The sequence below is a fragment of the Parasteatoda tepidariorum genome, chromosome 10 (assembly GCF_043381705.1).
Source record: "Parasteatoda tepidariorum isolate YZ-2023 chromosome 10, CAS_Ptep_4.0, whole genome shotgun sequence".
Lineage (NCBI taxonomy): Eukaryota > Metazoa > Arthropoda > Arachnida > Araneae > Theridiidae > Parasteatoda > Parasteatoda tepidariorum.
Window position 1 is genome coordinate 61,059,111 of NC_092213.1, and position 14,033 is coordinate 61,073,143.

Below are 14,033 nucleotides of genomic sequence, written 5' to 3' on the forward strand. Positions count from 1 at the left end.
TCAACAATATCTACTTTATCTTGGAAAAGAAGCAGTTTTATATATATGCCAGAATTATAAAAGAAATCTTGATAGTTACAGATATTTAATTTTTTTCGAAAAAAATGCTGGAATGAAATGTTTTAAGTACCAGGTTTTTCTCTTTTCCGTCTTGCTATATAAGGGCTTTCACCCATGGATTATTATTTTTTTTAAGGTCTGCTAGCGTAAAATTTTTGTTCAAAGCATTTTAAATCTATTTTCTCCACCGTATTAGCAAAAAATAACAAGCTGCTCTGAAGTGTGGCATTAAATCCTGAAATTATCGTTAAATCCATTAGAAATTGAATTTGAAAAATTTCTGATATTTAAAATTCGATTTCTCAGGACTGATTTTGCTCAAATTTTGTGATTTGCCTTCTAAAATTATATTCTTTAAAATAGTGCGAAAAATTGTGTACCTTACAATTCAAATTTCTTTCGACCATTATTAAATAAAATAATAAAAAATAATGAATATTTACTGAAAGTTATATTTTGCACGTCAAAACGAATAGTTTATGTCGCTTTGGATAAAAGAATTTTATAGTTTTGCGCCAACATTTTTCCGGTTAAAATGTCTCGAGATACAACAAAATACGCTGAAAGTAAGATTAAAAATAAGGGGTCCAAACTTTGGAGCGCTCTCCTGATCTAACTATTGGGACAATATTTCCCAGATTTGGGCTATCCCCCAATATCTTGGGTAATCAAAAATCCGAATCCGTTAAAAAAAAAAGGTGTGTTTATTCAGCGAAGTACGTTTTTGTGTCTGATTTCGAAATTTAAAATATTGTTTGCACTTTTTAATTAGCGTATTTGAGATGATCCCCTCGAATCATTAAGATATAATCCTAGAACACGAAAATCCGATTATTAGATCATAAGTTATTCAGGGTGGCCTGTTAATATTATTATTTTTTTTTGGAGCACGGTATATTTGGTTTCTTTTAAATTATTTTTGCACTCTGAAATTTACCATATCTTTTTGTCCTTTCTGTAATTATTGATATAATATGAAGAAAAGTGATTTCTTGGAATTAGACTTTTTGAAATAGTTACAGCGTCCAATACGCATATGAATCGTCGCTTAACAGGAAACAATATTTCTCTACCATAATGCTTGAGAATCTATTCAGTCGATCGCCATTTTGTTTTCATGAGACTTCTCTCCAATGCAGAACGCATATGAATCGTCCCTTAACCCTTTCGCGCCGACTGTCACAAATACGTGACAGCAAAAAACCGTATCAATCAGGGTAAGAAGATAAAACTGGTATTCAAAGTATTTCTTTAGCAGTTTATTTGTGGGCGGAGTTATAATTTTTTGATTTATTTAATTCACCATTACTTTGTTCAAAATAAAACTATTTAGTTATACTTTGAATTATCATTGATTATATATATGATTAAACTAACAATAATTGAAATAAAAGCAAAGTAAGTCTGTAAAATTAGTAACGACTACATTTAANTGGCTTTTAAGTCTGGTTTTATTTAATTGCAACTTGATTCTGATTTTGTACGAATGCTTTTCTGAATCACCCGTCCCCAAGGGGTTAACAGGAAACAATATTTCTCTACCATAATGCTTCAGAATCTACTCAGTCGATCACCATTTTGTTTTCATGAGACTTCTCTGTAATGCAGAACGCATCTGAATCGTCCCTTAACAGGAAACAATATTTTTCTACCATAATGCTTGAGAATCTATTCAGTCGATCGCCATTTTGTTTTTATGAGACTTCTCTGCAATGCAGAACGCATATGAATCGTCCCTTAACAGGAAACAATATTTCTCTACCATAATGCTTCAGAATCTACTCAGTCGATCACCATTTTGTTTTTATGAGGCTTCTCTGCAATGCAGAACGCATATGAATCGTCGCTTAGCAGGAAACAATATTTCTCTAAAATAATGCTTCAGAATCTATTCAGTCGATCACCATTTTGTTTTTATGAGACTTCTCTGCAATGCAGAACGCATATGAATCGTCGCTTAATAGGAAACAATATTTCTCTACCATAATGCTTCAGAATCTATTCAGTCGATTACCATTTTGTTTTTATGAGGCTTCTCTGCAATGCAGAACGCATATGAATCGTCGCTTAACAGGAAACAATATTTCTCTACCATAATGCTTCAGAATCTACTCAGTCGATCACCATTTCGTTTTTATGAGACTTCTCTGCAATGCAGAACGCATATGAATCGTCTCTTAACAGGAAACAATATTTCTCTACCATAATGCTTCAGAATCTATTCAGTCGATCACCATTTTGTTTTTATGAGACTTCTCTCCAATGCAGAACGCATATGAATCGTCGCTTAACAGGAAACAATATTTCTCTACCATAATGCTTGAGAATCTATTCAGTCGATCGCCATTTTGTTTTTATGAGACTTCTCTGCAATGTCGAATGGAATTTTTATATCTTTAATTTTAAATATGCCTCAAGAGTCGTTTTTTATGCGGAAATTTGGAAAATAAACTGCTAAAGTTTATACAAAAGCGAAAGTTACTACTTTGCAGAGAATTAGAATATTAAATGCAGAGATACCAACTTCTCTGCTTTCTGTAAAATATCTCATTAAGTGGGATATTATTGTGTATTTCATATTTCTCGCAAATTTATGGGCGTTAATACACGAATTTCAAATTTTATACGTAAGTATGAATTATATATACTTTTGATACTTAATATCATCTTAAATTAAAAAATTGTTAAACCAATATTGAAGTGCACAGTTTGCTACTACCATAGCTGCCAACAACTACGGACTGCACGTAGTATTTCAATTTTACATTTAAAGTGTTAATAAATCCTATATACTTCTTTTAGATTTATTGGATTTATAAATTTCATTTGATAAGATTTTGACTACCACAAAATGCAGATAAATTAATCTTATTCACGAGAGTAAAGTAAAGCCAGGTCTGTACAAGGTTTTCAAAAAGTGTAAAAGTTGGCAGTTGTGCGATTGGTGGAGACACTTTCATTGTAAATATTCCATCCTAAGAGTCATAGTATCCCAAGAGATAGAGCGCTCGTCTCCCAACAAAGTAACCCGGATTCGAATCCCAGCGATGACAGGTCGATGTGAATTTTGTACCCGCCACGCACCGACTACAGTGCTGACGTGAAATATCCTCAGTGGTAGACGGATCATGGGTTAAAGTCCCCTTGCTGTCAGGGCAACCGTGGTTGGTTCTCATGATCTTCCTCTCCATGTAACGCAAATGCGGGTTAACTCCATCAAAAAGTCCTTCACGAAGGCAAATTTCTCCCAATACTCCATACAGTAGTTCTCTTGTATTCTAGATTCGGTTCAAAATTACAAGGCTACGAAGTTAAACGTTCGTAATCGTAAACTCAAACATGTTTCGGTTGTTCAAGGACTGTTATAAAATAAAAAAAATTTTAAAATTTCCAACCTAAGAGTAACAATGGACTTAGCCGCCCATTGTTACTCTTAGGTTGGAATACAAAACATGGTGACTTTTAAAATTCAAAATTTTATGAAAAAAGATTAAAATTAGTTCCTTTTTCTGGCATATTTTTTTCAGTTTACAAATGAAAGTGAATGCAAGGATTGTTTTAGCTTTGAAAGTGAATAAATTGAAACGTATGTCATAAAGGTAGTTACGATTGAATACTAAAGATAAAATAAACAAAAATGAATTGAGTTTCTACCACTATTTACATTTTTAGTTCTGTGTCAAGCGCAGTTCTCGTAGAGATATATTTTCTTTACAGAAACATATGGTAGTCACAAATGTATTGCCTCATTTTCGTTATCATTATTTATTTTTTCTGATGCCCGCGGGAATCCTTTAACATGCTGTGGTAAATAATCCTTTTTGATACTTTAAAACTGATATTATTTTTATTGCTTATCTCACAACAAAGTTTATATTAAATTATTAGTAATAAAAATAATACTTGATTGTTTAGCTTAAAGAGATGTATCTTTAAAATAGCAGACTAGTTGCAAAAAAAAAAAAAAAAAAAAAAAAAAAAAAAAAAAAAAAAAAATTNAAAAAAAAATTCCAATATCATCTTTTACTATAAATTTAAGTTAATAAAAAAATTTAACATCACAGAGATACTAAACTTTTTCTAGACAGTGGAAAAATATTTTCCAGTAGTACTCCTTTAACACGTTGAGCGCCGCGTCAGCCATCGGTGGCTGACACTGGACTTTCCATTTAGGCCGCGCCAGCCACCGGTGGCTGACACTGAAATTACATTTAGTCCGCGTGAACCACCGGTGGCTGACACTGAAATTACATTTAGGCCGCGTCTGCAACCGGTGGCTGACACTGAAATTACATTTAGGCCGCGTCTGCCACCGCTTGCTGACACTGACCTTTCACATAGGCCGCGAAAAACAGCTGGTTGACAGCGTATAACATGATATGGAACTATAAAATTTACACTCTTTTATGGAATTGTAGAAAATTTATTCAAAATTTACTTAATTATTGTGATTCTTGGTTTAATAAATTCAATTTAGTAGATTTTTATACACCACTATTNAACTAAACATTACTTGTATTTTAAAAAAACAATTACTTTTAGTTTATGGAATACTTTGTTTGTTGGTATGAATTGTAGTCGCTTTGAACCTTTCAATTCTTCCCACTTCATATCTCTGTTTGTTTCAGCTTTTTAAATAGAACTTGAACTTTTACGCTCTCATGTTACTGACGACTTACACGCTTGATATTTCAATTATTGTTTGTCAAAGCGAGAAAGAAATGAGGACTTCCTTTATATATATATATATATATTGATAAAACCAATCTATATTTTTGTCTAATTTTCTTAAAGAATAATAATATTAGATGGTAAGTGTCAAAATTAGCAGAGTTGTAATCACACAAATTTTGAAAAACCTTAAACGTTATTAGTCTCTTTATTTTCTTAAGCCCATTTTGTTCGTTTAAACGTTTTCCTAACAGTTTTTTTTAAAACGCGATAAATCTGTTTCTTTCTGCGACCTTTTTCCAAATTTTAAACATTATCATTAACCATTTTCTTTTTTCAATAATGCTCAACCGTTTAAACGTTTTTGTTGCTTTAAACAGAATTAAAAAAGTCCCTTAAGACAACGTTTTACATACTCATAGACATAATAACTTTAGCTTTCACCAAAATCAGTAGAAAATATTTCAATATGCATACAACTAATACGAGTATATGATAGTTTATGTTGCCCATAGGATACAATACGCCAACCCACGCTACTGCTTTTGCAGTTCCTTCCGGATTGCTTAGCGATTCAAGCTGGCTCATGTGTACTTATGTGTAGGGCTAGCTTTGCAAGTATGCTGACTCTCCACTTGAAATGAAGTTCTAAGAATATGAAACTTCTGGTTTAAAAACATTCGTTTCAATTTATTCATTACGATAGCACAGAATTTCCCGTCATACATAATTATAAATTTTAGTGTATATAGACACACAACAGCATTAAGTAATTTAATCTAAAATAAAACGGGAGCATAGTATCAGAGTTAATGGTTTGATTCTATGTCCTCTCAATCAAGTTTAGTTAGAATTAATATTTCTGTCCGATGTTTATTTGTAAAAGGCATCGCTCTTCTGCATTAATCATTAAGCAGTATTCATATTAAAATTTAGCTCTAAATCCTTCAGTTACCTAATTAAATTAACAAGCTTGAATAAAACGAAAATTTAGAACAGTTTATATAAACTGTTCGCTTTTAATTTTTCATTTCTGTCCAACTTGCAGCTCAGTTTGCACAGTTTGTTCAACCTCTCAGTTGGATAAATCTAAGCCCTAACATTTATTTAGACTATTCTTTTGTGATATTTTACTTTGATGCCTTAAGGCCGGTTTTATACGGTCATCTGTCGACTGTTTAGTGCCAGATGCATTTGAAACGTTCTTCCATACCAAAAACTTTTAAAAGACTTGGAACCTTCTTTCTTTGAGACGTTCGAAATTAAATGACTTGGAAAGTTAAGTAAATGCGATGTAATTAAATAAAATAAAAATAAGATCTTTCCCAATAAATGTTATTTTCTTTTTCAAAAAGTCATTCAGACTAGGCCTTTCAATTAAAACATTTAAAGCGTTAATTGTTTGCCAAGTCAAAATTAATTTTTGCAATTATATAATTTTTGAAGACTATATTTAGAAGAATGCAAGAATCCTAATATTAAATAATGTTACATTTGAAAACAGAAAATTATATAAGATTGGGATTATTATTATTTTTTTAAGGTCGGCTAGCATTAAATTTTTGTTCAAAGTATTTTAAATCTATTTTCAGCACCGTATTAGCAAAAAATAACAAGCTGTTTTGAAGTGTGGCATTAAATCCTAAAATTTTTGTTAAATTCATTAGAAATTGAATTTGAAAAATTTCAGATTTTTAAAATTCGATTTTCAGGAACTATTCGTCTAGCCATTTTGTTTTTATGAGACTTCTCTGCAATGTAGAATGGAATTTTTATATCTTTAATTTTAAATATGCCTCAAAATTCGTTTTTTACGCGGAAATTTGGAAAATAAACTATTAAAGTTTAGAAAAAACCGGAGGTTACTACTTTGTAGAGAATTAGAATATTAAATGCAGAGATACCAACTTCTCTGCTTTCTGTAAAATATCTTATTAGGTGGGATATTATTGTGAATTTCATATTTCGCAAATTTATTACACGAATTTCAAATTTTTTACGCAAGTATGAATTATAGATACTTTTGATACTTAATATCATCTTAAATTAAAAAATTGTTAAACCCATAATGAAGTATACAGTTTTCTACCACCAAAGCTGCCAAAAACTACGAACTGTATGTAGTGTTTTCTTTTTACATTTAAAGTGTTAATAAATCCAATAAACTTCTTTTAAATTTATTGGATTTATAAATTTAATTTGATATGATTTTGAATACCACAAAATGCAGATAAATTAATCTTATTCATGAGAGCCAGTTATGGAAACGAAAAGGAGTATAATCCTTAGCAATTGTGAAAAGTTAATTTTATCTATAACTGCATTTCAATTTGATCAGGACCACTTGAGAATACTTGTGTAAAGCCAGGTCTGTACCAGGTTTTCAAAAAGTGTAAAAGTTGGCATTTGTGCGATTGGAGAAGACACGTCCATTGCAAATATTCCATCCTAAGAGTCGTAGTATCCCAAGGGATAGAGCGCTCGTCTTCCAACAAGGTGACCAGGGTTCGAATCCCAGCGATGACAGGTCGATGCGAATTCTGCACCCGACTCGCACCGACTACAGTGCTGGCGTAATATATCCTCAGTGGTAGACGGATTCTGGGTTAGAGTACCCTTGCCGTCAGGCTAACCGTGGGAGGTCTTCGTCGTTTCCCTTTGCATGTAACTCAAATGCGGTTTAGTTTCATCAAAAAGTCCACTACGAAGGCAAATGTCTCCTAATACTTGATCCAGGAGTTCCCTTGTCTTCTGGATTCAGTTCAAAATTACAAGGCTACAGAAGTTGAACGTTCGTAGTCGTTAACTCAAACATGAGTCGGTTGTTCAACGACGGTTATAAAATAAAATAAAATCTAAAATTTCCAACCTAAGTGTAACAATGGACTGCTAAGAATGCAAAATGTGATGACTTATAAAATTAAAAATTTTATGAGTAGAGATTAAAATTAGCTCTTTTTTCTAGCATATTTTTTATTCAGTTTACTATTGAAAGTGAATGCAAGGATCGTTTTAGCTTTGAAAGTGAATAATTTGAAGTGTTTGTCATAGTGGTAGTTATGATTGAATACTAAAGATAAAATAAATAAACAAAAATGAATTGAGTTTCTACCACTATTTACGTTTTTAGTCCTGTGGCAAGCGCAATTCTCGTAGAGATATATTTTCTTTACAGAAACATATGGTAGTCACAAATCTATTGCCTCATTTTCGTTATCATTATTTAATTTTTCTGATGCCCGCTGGAATCCTTTAACATGCTGTGGTAAATAATCCTTTTTGATAAAATACTTTAAAACTGATATTATTTTTATTGCTTATCTCACAACGAAGTTTATATTAAATTATTAGTAATAAAAATAATACTTGATTGTTTAGCTTAGAGAGATGTATCTTTAAAATAGCAGACTAGTTGCAAAAAAAATATTCCAATACCATCTTTGACTATAAATTTAAATTAATAAAAAAATTTAATATCACAGATACTAAACTTTTCTAGACAATGGAAAAATATTTTCGAGTAGTAGTCATTTAACACGTTGAGCGCCGCGTCAGCCATCGGTGACTGACACTGGACTTTCCATTTAGGCCGCGTCAGCCACCGGTGGCTGACACTGAAATTACATTTAGGCCGCGTCAGCCATCGGTGGCTGACACTGAAATTACATTTAGGCCACGTCAACCACCGGTGGCTGACACTGAAATTACATTTAGGCCGCGTCTGCCACCGCTAGCTGACACTGACCTTTCACATAGTCCGCGAAAAACAGCTGGGTGACAGCGTATAACATGATATACAACTATAAAATTTACACTCTTTTATGGAATTGCAGAAAATGTATTCTAAATTTACTTAATTATTGTGATTCTTGGTTTAATAAATTCAATTTAGCAGATTTTTATCCACCACTTTTTCTAAACGATTCGTGAGCTTATATAATTCACCACTTTTGTCAGATATGTCATGATAAGCCATCTAAAGAATTAGCAAAATCCATCTAATATTTGCAAATTTAATTTGTAATTTGCCGTGGCCAGAAGGGCAAGTCATGTAAAATTAGCGTGGCGCTCAACGTGTTAATTTATGATTGCATGGTTTAGTGAATTCGATTTACAGGGCTTTTGTTCACCACTATTTTGAAATAATTCAAAGTCTTGGGTGAAATGTTACTTTGCAATATTTATGACGTTTTGAGCTTTTTAGAAAATTAGCAAAATCAACCGCGAATGTGCAAATTTTAATTTATAGTTCTTCACGGCGCTTTGAAACATTTTGTAGAATCCAGAGCAGTTAGCATCTCTGGTATCAAATTTTATGCGCCTTACATCCTTGTGCAAATTAATTGAAACAAACTTTATTTTTCGTGTTTTTTAAAGAAGATGTTTTGGGGTTGTTTCGGTTACAATCGGGTTGGACCTTTGCAGCCTATTGACGGTATGATGCGTTCTGAGCAGTACATTACTATTCTGGGTAAAAAAGTTGTTCCAGAGTTGAAGAAACGATACCCTGATGGAACAGGGATTTTTAAACAGGATTTAGCTCCTTGCCATACGTCCAAAATTGTCAAGAAATTCATGTCTGAGAATCAAATTGAGACATTCTGTAAATTGTTTTAGNAATCTCTGGGCCATATGCAAGAATCACCTATTAAATATGGACTGTACAACTATGGAGAAGCTAATCACGGCGTTAATTCATGTGTGGTACAAAGACACAAATACTATAAATGACTATAAAAAAATTAGTGGAATCCATGCCGAATCGTGTCCAAATGTTAACAAAGTGTCGTGGAGATCATATTATGTACTAAAAATTTTTGAGTTTCTATAAATTTAAATAAAATAGCATTTTCTCTTAGTTTTCTGAATTTATTGAGTTTGTTTCAATTAATTTGCACAAGGGTGTATGTTGTACTGATTTTTATAAAACACGATCACCAATGAGAAAAAATATAATTATTCTTCTGAAAACAGTCAGTAGTGATAATATATTTATATATAATATATTCGTTAATACTATCGAAGCGAAGATGGATGCCTGATAAATAACAATGAATAACGGTAGCTCAATTTCAAATATGAAGTTGAAGTAGACTTTATTTAAAACCTTTTGCATTTTAATTATTTATCGATTGTTGGCGATCCATAAAATGGATTCAAAATAAAATAAAATGTGGTCTAGTAAAAAATTATGACATTGCGTCGTTATAATAATTTTTTACATAAGTTATTTGATTAGAGAGTAATTTTACAATAACTTGATTTGTTTTTAAAGAATGACTGAACTTATTATTATAAATGCGTAACTCTTAAACGCGCCACACTTTAGAAAGCTTAATATAATATTGTAAAAATATTTTCACCATTTATTGAAATAGCTTAAAATAATAGTAATTTCAAAATATAAAGTATTATGATCCATTAATGTTATTACATTTGCTCAATGGAACATTTAAATTTTTTTTTATTTCATTTAATAAATAATATTGTTATCAAATCAAATTTCATACTAATTCAAAGGTATTTTCTGTTTTCAAGGTAATAATATAAAACATTTAATGAAAGTAAAACACTTCATGAAAATAAAACAATTCGGAAAACAATTTTTATCTTTTATGTATGACCCGGAGTCTAATTTTTATTGCGTGAAATTTAGATTAATTAAAATAGTTTCTGTTTATTATACAGCTAAAATTAATTTTAAAAAAACTTTCCCTATCAAAGTGATATCTCGAAAATAGAGGTTTTTATTGGAACAATTAAAATTTTTTTTTATATATATAATTATTAAATAAGAATTAAATAGAATTAAAATAATTTAAAATAAATAGAAAACTTTTCGTTTTCTAATTAACATCTAGAAAACATCGTTTATTTTTAAAGCAATTTATATTATTATAAAACAGAATTTAATATGATTTAAAATAATTTTTCCTTATTTTTACAAAATAAAAGTATTCTGTTTTGCTAAGAACTTTTTAGAGCCATAGGTTATTTTTCAATCAATTTATATTATTTTAAAATAAAATTTAATATGAATTAAAATAGTTTTTCTTATTTGATGAAATAAATATAAATATTTTTTTGCTAGGGAACATTTCGGAAACATGGGTAATAGTTGAAAGAATTTACATGATTAGGAAATAAATTTAGTATGAATTAAATGATGCGTTCTCATTTTATATAAAAAAAAGTAATATTTGTACCGTTTCTAAGAAAGATATTGTAATTGGCTTTTTTTTAAACAATTAGTATTATTTTTATAAACTATATTAAAATAAATTTAACAAAACTTAAAAATAACTCTTTCTTCTTTTGAAAGAATTCCATTTCCTATAAATTTCAAAAACTATGAAAAAGAACGAGGAAAAATACTCACCTTAGCTGGAGAGAAAACTAATTTAAATTTTTTTTTTGAAGTTTATTTTATTTTTAGAAAATGCACAGGAAATTTTATAAATTTTTCCTTTTAGTTTCTGCACACTAAGAGCGCAACAAAAGCTCTTTATAATAAAACTGCACCAAAAATTATGATAAATTCACATATATATAAAGTTTCGCAGGTAAATGCAACTCTACTGCGCATGCGTTCCCCCAACTTCTCTGGAGGCGATGTTTATTGGCGGCGCCCACTTGTTGATTGTGACGTCACGAACATAAATCGATTGTTTCGTTCTACTGAAATATAAGGGAGCGTAAAAAATATTAGATAAGAAAACCTGTTAAAAGGGATTTCTACAGGTTGTTTAGCGTAGGCTTATATGAATTTATGCCTCATTGACTGCAAAAAAATTTTCTACCTGGAAAAATTCCAGTTTCATGTGATCCGGCAATTGATTTCGCTAAACAGGCTATACGAATTCCTGTTATTTGTGCAATGACTTAAGTGCTGTTAAATGGGTGTGACTGTTTATGCAAATTAGGAGATTATTTCGAAGTACAATTAATTAACTAATCAAGCGCGTTTGTTCTGTATTATAATGAAACTATGCGAACTCTTTTTTATTGCTAGCAGTTTTACAATAAGTAAATGAATTTTCTTTAATGCATACGAAGTCTGTTCGCTTCTGCTTTATAATTTTAATTCCTACTTATTATTTTTATAAAGTTGTGATTTACATAAACATCAATATATTACGCATAATTGTGGCTCTATTTTCAAGTAAATTATACACAAAAAATTCTGATGTAAGCATCATATTAAATTAATTCACTCTTGAAAATTTACAGACATGTTTGTTAAGTCAAACTCATTATTTATATATAATGGCTTTAATTGAAACAAGTACGTTTAAATTAAAATATTTCCACTATGTTTTGCATAGCTACAGATATTAAATTACTTTTAATAATTAGCTTTTATTGATTTTAGTTTAATGAGGAATTATTTTTCGCTCTTACGTTTGGATTCAATTAGCAATTACCATATTTTATACTTGCAAAGTTACATAGTAGCATATCAATAACGAGAAAAAAATCAGAAGTAAATTATATTTTTTATTATATTCTTTTTTGTTCATAATAGCTAAGTCATCATGTAAAAAAATATGTTTCGATTTCTAATTTGATTTAAAAAATGACTTTTTATGCATAATATACAATTTTTTAACCGTTAATTTAAATGGAATATTTGCTATGATTCCTAAAATTTAGACTAAATGGTAACTAACGAAATGATAGAATGCAACTACAAGAGATGCATAGCTAAACTTGTAATTTAAAGTTTGATAGTTAGAATAAATTAAAAAGAATACAACTTAATGAAGAATAGACAGGGGCAAGTTTGGTAGAGTGGCATGTTTTCACAGAATAAAAACCTACAAAATTTCCGTAAAATTTTCACGCACCGTATAGCAAGGAAAAGGAATACCATTATAACGTTCGAGCGGTTATTCGAATTTTCATTCTGTAAAGTGTTTAATTGGGAACTGTAAGGTTCTGGGAAAGGTTCTGGGTTCGAATCCCGGGCAAGGCATGGATGTTCTTTCCTTCTCTGTACTATTTGTCCTTACTGTGGGAGCGACGTTGACCCAGCTAATATGGTGCCCCTGTAAGCGAGGTAAACAAAATCGCCCTGTAGATGCCTGAATTGACGGATGTTAACACAGGCTGGCATTAGGGAAAAAAAAAGTTCTTAACTGTCAAATCAACGAAATCTCTAAAAATATGTAAAAAAGTTAACAATAAACGTGGCAGAATATGCTTGTCTTGACCAAAAAACGCACTTTTTCCGAAGAAAAACACCTTTTTTCATTAAATTTGGATTTGTTAAAGGTCCCAAAATAATAAGGAGATTCGGGTAAGGTTATTCTAATACACCATTCTCCCCGTAAATGTATGGTATACGGGTAAAAGGAAACTCGTCAGATCTCCTCAGAAGAGGAAACACAGGTTCGCACCTGTAATTACTGGCCAAGACACCCGGCGAAGCCCCTCCCCGCGTAACATTTATTAAAAGAATTTCAAAAAATTTACAAAAGAAAAAAAAACATTTCTCAAGCATAGCAACAGCTTTGATATATACAAGAGAACAATAAGTTATACGTATATATTAGATGCGAACCTCGGTGACTGGTGACTAGTGCACGTTAAATCTGTCGGGGTCACAAAGTCTTTCAAGTTCCCATAACAATTCAATACCTCTGGGGGTACTGATATAGGAGCTCTCTTGTTTTCTGCTTTGGGTTCAAAATTACAAGGTTACAGAGTTGAACATTGGTAGACGTAAGCTCAAAATTTGGGTCGGCTGTTCTATGACGGTTATAAAATAAAATATACATAAGCCGTTGTGGTACAAGGGATAGAGCGTTCACCTTCCAATGAGTAGAACCGGGTTCGAACCAGAGCGATGGCTGATCGACGCGAATTCCGCACCCAGCTGTCACCAACCACAGGGCTAACGTGAAATATCCTTAGTGATAGACAGATCACGGGTTAGAGTCACTTTGCCGTCATAATAATCGTGGGAGATTTTCGTGATTTTCCCCTCCATGTAATGCAAATGATGGTTACATCTATCAAAATGTCCTCCACGAAGGCAAACTTTCTCTCAACACTTAATCCTGGTGTTCCCTTGTCTTCTAGAATGGGTTGAAAATTACGGCTAATATATATATATATATAGTTCAATGTTTACATAGTACCAAAAAATTTACTAACACTATCTGTTTAATTAAATGACAAGCCAAAATTTTTACTTCAGTCTAATAAGATTTGAAAAGAAAGTATAATAAACTTAAAACCAAGTATGGTGAAAATTAAATAAGTCAACGTTAACTAAAGTTGAAACTGAGATCAGTTAA

At 31.1% G+C, this 14,033-nt stretch overlaps 1 long non-coding RNA gene across 1 annotated transcript in view; it reads right to left on the minus strand.

Moving 5' to 3' along the window:
* LOC139426786 (uncharacterized) overlaps positions 1–11,261 on the minus strand; it is a 69,128-nt gene extending 57,867 nt beyond the window's left edge. Inside the window, exon 1 of the long non-coding RNA XR_011638005.1 lies at positions 11,111–11,261. This is a non-coding gene — a long non-coding RNA (uncharacterized lncRNA). The remainder of the gene's footprint in view (positions 1–11,110) is intronic.
* Positions 11,262–14,033: the final 2,772 nt, after the last annotated feature.